Source organism: Aegilops tauschii, chromosome 4 (assembly GCF_002575655.3).
Source record: "Aegilops tauschii subsp. strangulata cultivar AL8/78 chromosome 4, Aet v6.0, whole genome shotgun sequence".
Taxonomy (NCBI): domain Eukaryota; kingdom Viridiplantae; phylum Streptophyta; class Magnoliopsida; order Poales; family Poaceae; genus Aegilops; species Aegilops tauschii.
The window spans coordinates 49,867,287-49,873,510 of NC_053038.3; positions in this window are offsets into that span (position 1 = coordinate 49,867,287).

Genomic DNA, 6,224 nt, shown 5'->3' on the forward strand with positions numbered 1-6,224 from the left:
TGAAGTTACTCTTTACTTCCCCACTTAAATCTCGGGACGAGATTTCTTGTAGTGGAGGAGATTTGTAACACCCCCAGTGTCATGCTACAGTAATCCCCTGTTAATGGTGCCATGTCATCATGTTACTGTTGCTAATCTTCACTTGATCCAAATCACAATTCAAATTCAAATCCAATCTAGAGTCAAAAAATTCATATTTGTCACATATGAAATCTAAAATGTTCATCTTGTGCCAAATAATTCATAGCAAATATTGGTGGTGAACCAACATTTTTGCATAATGTCTAAGTGCCCTAAACTGGATAAACAGTGTCTAAAACAAATAGTTTATATGCCTTTTTCATTTATAAAAATTTGCAAACTATTTCAAAAGCCTCACAATCTTTTTATGGCAGTGCCCAATAATTCTTTGAAATTGTTTTGGCCAGTGGCATATTTTTGCAAAGTCAATTGTGGCTAAAAGAAAAGGCAAAAGCTGCTGGAGAAAGAAAAAATAAATAAAAGGAAAAGCAAAGGGGTGGGAGAGCCCCTGGCCTTCCCATGGGCCTCGGCCCATCCCAGCAGGCCGGCCCACTCCCCCACCCCGGTCGCTTCCTGTTCCTCTGACCGGGCGGGACAGCGGGCGCCCGTCGCCGTTCAACCACCTCGCCGGCGACGCCCGATGAGAGGATAAGGCCCCGGACGCCTCGAGCCCTCCCCCTCACCTACCACCACTCCCGCTTCTCCATCCCTCTGGCTCTCCCCACCAGATCCCCCCTCGTTCCCCATCCACCTCCGAGCGCCATCGCCGCCGCGTCTTCATCATATCCGCGGCCACCGTGCCTTCGCCGCGGCCAGGCCGTGCTCGTCGGCATCGCCGTGGACTGCCTCGTCCTCTGGAGCCACTGGAGGGAGCCGAGGAGCTCTGCATCACCGAACACGTCGTCATCTTCCTCGGTTCGCCGGTGATCCCCTTCTTCCCCGACGACGTTCTGCTGCTCCTAACCTCCCAAGGGCCATCTTGCGTGCCGCACGGTGAGCTCCTCCGCCTTCTGCTCCTCCTCGTTAATCCCCTCGCGCGACGTAGCAAGCTCGACGTCTTGCCCGTGAGCCCACCGCCGCAGTTCACCTCGCCCCCGTGGCCATGCTCTCTATCGTGCTCGCCTGAGAAAGACATCGAGTTCCTGGTGCTTCCAGGAACCGAATGCACCCGTGCACGCGCTTCCCCGTGGCCCCTAGCCCCTAGCTTGTTGAGCGCCCGAACACGCCGCCGCCCGTGCTCGTCGCCGGCGTGCCTCCGGTGACCAAATGGTCACGGGTGGGCGCCCAGCAGCTTCACCGCACCGCGTAGAACTTGCCCAGCCTCTTCTTTTGCTCCGTAGCACGCTGTTTCGCCGTCTCCGTCATCCACCCGTACGCGTCGCCGCCTCCACCGCTCGCCGGCGTCGTTCCGGTCATCCCCGAGACCAACCCGTAGCTCTATGCGATGCGCGACGTCGCTAGCTTTCGAACACGAGTAGCCACACCCGTTTTGGGCCACCGTAGCGAAATCCCGAGGCTCACCCCACAGGCCCCGTTGACAGGTTGACTCAGTCAACTGCTGACTGGGCGTCTCTATGACGCTGACGTGCGGGCCCCACCGCTTAATCCTCTAATTAAAATGTTTTCATGTTTAAAATTAATTAGTTATTTAGTTAAGACACTGACGGGTGGGGTCCAGGTGCTAATTAACCCTGTTTAGTCTTAGTTAAACTTAGTTAAGCCCTCTGACTATGACATGTGGGTCCCACTAGCCCCAGATGGCAGGTTTGACCCTGGTCAGCGAGTGTGTTGGCTGCTGATGTCATCCCCATGCAATGCTGATGTCATATTTCCTTTTCTGTTATTTAATAATTCTAGAATTTGTTTAAAACTTTAGAAATTCGTAGAAATTAATCCGTAACTCGGATGAAAATGCTTTCTACATGAAAGTTGCTCAGAAAAATCCAACGAATCCGAATACGCGGTCTGTTCATCTATCACATGCCCCTAGCATGCTTTACATGGAACCTTACCCTCTCTTTTCATCTGTCCGGAAAACGTCAGACGCCGGAAAAACCCCTCCGGATGTTTTCCCTCTCCGCCTGCAACGTCTAGCATTGCGTTAGTTCACCCTAACACCGCGTGTTTCCATGTTATGCTTTATGATGCTTTGTTTGCTTTATATTTATTGTTTCTTCCCCCTCTTCTCTCCGGTCTACGTTGATGACGACCCTTCTTCCCTTTTAGCGAAGCTTCCAGGCAAGCCCCCCCCCCCTTTGATCATTCCGATATCGCCCATTCTATTCTCTTATGCTTGCATTAGATATTGCTATTGTATGTGATTGCTCCTATTCTGATGCATAGCCTGTTTTTGTACCTGCTGTTGTACCTTACCTGCTTATCCTGAACTGTTTAGTATATGTTGGTTAGTGATCCATCAGTGACCCCCACCTTTTCCTTGTTGCCCCTGCTTCATCATCGAATACCCGATCAATGGGATTGAAGACCAGGTCCCGGCACCGCACGTCACTTTCCCCTTAGTTGCTCGACACTACTGGGTTACTATCGAGTGCTGAGGGTGAGACCTCATCAGCACTTCTGATGTTAACCCTGTAGTGTAGCTATTCGGTCGTGGTCATCGAGGGTGATTCCACCTTAACCACTTCCGATACGACTCTGTCGTGCAACCCCTCAAGTGTGAACCTAGAGGGTGGATCCTCTTATGTTCACCTTGATGATTACATCGAGTGGAATCCGTCAAGGGTGATTCCTCAGGTTTCCCTTGGTGTTAGACACACGGTTACTATGGTTACTATGACTTTACACTGAACCATGTTACTAAAGACGGGTCAGCCCTGAGGGGTACCCGCGCGAGCTTAATGGCGAGTGATGTGGAGTCTTGTTGACCTGGAGGGTGCCCGCGAGATAATTACGAGGCGTGGCCCGACATTCTTAGCCCTTGCCGCAAGTCCTCGAGACGGGGCAACGGGGTCACATCTTTCGTGATTCTCTGCTTGTTACCGCGCGTTCCTAATCCACTACGATTTGGATATTGATCCGAGGGGCCTCTGACCTGATAGCACTAACCATCACGTGGGCATAGTATGGGCGTTCTGCGTCGTATGCATCAGCCGAAGCTTAATAGACGTCAGCGACTGAGCAACGCGCGCTGGGTTGGACTGCGTAAGCACCTGCCTTTTTAAGGAGGTAGCGAGGTCTGCTCACCGGCCGCGTTCGCAACGTGCAGGAGTTCCCGGGGCGATGGCCCATGACCCCTGGGGGCATAGGTTTAGTCCGGCGTGCTGACCTCTCTATTAAGCCTAGGTCGAGTTGCGGCGTATTGTTTGGCCGAGGCCAGGCATGACCCAGGAAAGTGTGTCCGTCCGGAGTTAATCGAGCGTGGTGGGTAAGCTAGTGCACCCCTGCAGGGAAGAAAACATCTATCGATAGCCTGTCCTATGGTAACGGACACTCGGAGTTGTATCCCGATCGATACAACTAGAACTGGATGCTGAGGCATGATTTGGATATGTTGCTTCGGGAGTCGAGAAAGGATCCCAGAGCGTTGATACAACAACATAAATATGAATTATGTTATACTACTCTACTGCCTCCTGTTGCTGCAAGATGGTGGTTTCCGGAAGATGTTAGTCTTCGATAGGACTAGCTTGTCCCCCCTCTTATTATGGCATTTCTGCAGCCCAGTCCACATATATAGCCTTCCTTTGATAATGTTGCATATGTAGTATAGATCCTTGCTTGCTGAGTACTTCAGATGAGTACTCACGGTTGCTTTGCTTCCTCTTTTCCCCCTTTTTCCATTCATCTCGGATGACGCAACCAGATGACGGAGTCCAGGAGCCAGACGTCACCACCGACGATTTCTACGTACTACACCGAGGGTGCCTACTACTACGTGGAGGCCGCCGACGACCAGGAGTAGTTAGGAGGCTCCCAGGCAGGAGGCCTTGCCTTTTCGATCGTTGTTGCTTTTGTGCTAGCCTTCTTAAGGAAAACTTGTCTAACTCATGTCTGTACTCAGATATTGTTGCTTCCGTTAACTCTTGTGTTTTCAAGCAGATGTATTCGAGCCCTCGAAGCCCCTGGCTTGTAATATAAAGCTTGTATTATTTAATTTGTGTCTAGAGTTGTGTTGTGATATCTTCCCGTGAGTCCTTGATCTTGATCGTATACATTTGCGTGTATGAGTAGTGTACAATTGAATCGAGGGCGTCACACATGTTCACTGTACGTAAATGTTCTGGCAATTCAAACACCATCCTTTCCCTCCGTAACACCATTTTGTCTTTCAAAACAAAATGAAAAAACCAGGTATACCACAAACAGTTTACTAGAAAGAATCATGTGGGATGCGATATAAAATATCTTGGCGCACCGTCTTGTCTAGCTTACGCAGGAAGCTTCGTCGTCTACAGTCCACCGCCCCCGCTTGAACCACACTTGCGCGCCAGTTTCTCGCGGCACCGAGCGAATTTTTTTTGCCACCGCGGAAATATCTATCGCCCCGCCCCCTCCCTCCTACCAAAAGCCACATTTCCACTGTTTCTCCTTGCTTTCCAAGTTCAAACCTTCACTGCTGCTTACTGGCAGCTCAGCCTCCTCGCCGGCGACCCTTCTTCTTGTAGCACCGCCTCCTCGCCGGGTACCCTTCTTCTTGCAGCACCACCTCCTCACCGGCGACCCTTCTTCTTGCAGTGCCGCCTCCTCGCTGGCGACCCTTCTTCTTGCTGCGCGGCCTCCTCGCCGCCGCCCCTTCTTCTTGCTGCGCGGCCGCGTCGATATGTTCAGGTAATCCACACCCCACCCACACCATCCTCCTCCTTTCCCGTCCCACATGCCCCGACCGACGGAGCGACACCTTCCACCAAAATCACTGCCCCCTCCTCCAATTAGGCGCCGCCCACAACCATTTTGCACACAATATAACGTGGAGCTCAGTAGCATGCGGCCGCACGTGCGAACGAGGTCGCTATGGCTGCCATGCGTGTCGACCACCAGATCTTAGAGGAGCACCTCGTCTTCGAGGCCACCGTCGACACCACCACGCAGTTGTCTACTTTAAAATACAGTTCGTGATGTTTTCTCGAGGCCACCGCCAGTGCCTTCTAGTGATTTGTCCTCTGTAATGTTAATATGCAATCAGATGTTCAGTTAACAGTTTCATCCTCTGAAGTGAATGTTCAGTTAACACTTTGGTCCAACAATTGCTACATTTCATAGTACTATTGTCAAGCATTCTTTGTTTTGTTAACTGTCTTATCTTTACATGTTTCTATTCTGCAATGTCGTGCTCAGTTAACTATTTTGGTTCATTTGGTTTGCTGTCCATTTAACTGTTTGGTTCAGTTCTGCAATTTGATTTTCATTTGTTGTGGGTACAATTTTGTATTGTTATGCATGTGACACCAATCGAATTTGGTTGTACTCAATACATATTCTACTTATAGTATGGCAACTCTCAGTTAACCTGATCAAGATCTTCCTTATGTGTGTTGCAGGGAAACTATGGGAGACACTGCGGTTTACCATCGAGGTTTGTTCAAGCAGGGTCCTTTGGCTAATAGCACATTATTGTGCAGTTGCAGGAATCATTCTAATATTTAGGTTTCTTACAATTTGGTCTTGCACATGTAGGTCCCGCTGTCAGAGGCTTAGACCCACTGTTCGACCCATTTTGCATATGGGGAAATGAGATGTCCATGAATATCATTCAAGTCAAGAAACTTAGAAAGATTGTTAGGATGAAGAAACTTGCCACGCTAATAGCAAGATCTTTGTTTGCACAATGAAGAAGACATCAGTCAACTATAGGATGGTACCAACTCTTTTACCTTGTTTTTACCCCTTGCGCCATTTCAAAATTTACAACAGCGATTTATGCAAACCTTTGTTTTCAGTACTTTTCAAAGCAGTTCACCGATGATTACCTCTCAAACCACCTGCATGGTCAAGAGGCGAGGAAGGTATTCATTCAACACCCACGGTACAATATTGAAGACTTGCTGAAGAGGACGAAGGTTGGGCGGGCAATTATCCATAGCCACTGGCCTAAAGTTGCAAGGACATTCAACATCACTGAAGGCTCAATATTTGCCTTCCGCTTCTGCAGTTTCCCAGATGAGATTCATCTGTCTATTTACCGTGTATGATGCTACTTTCTAAACGTTTTTGATGCTGCATGTGAAACTTGGTGCTGTTGTGTA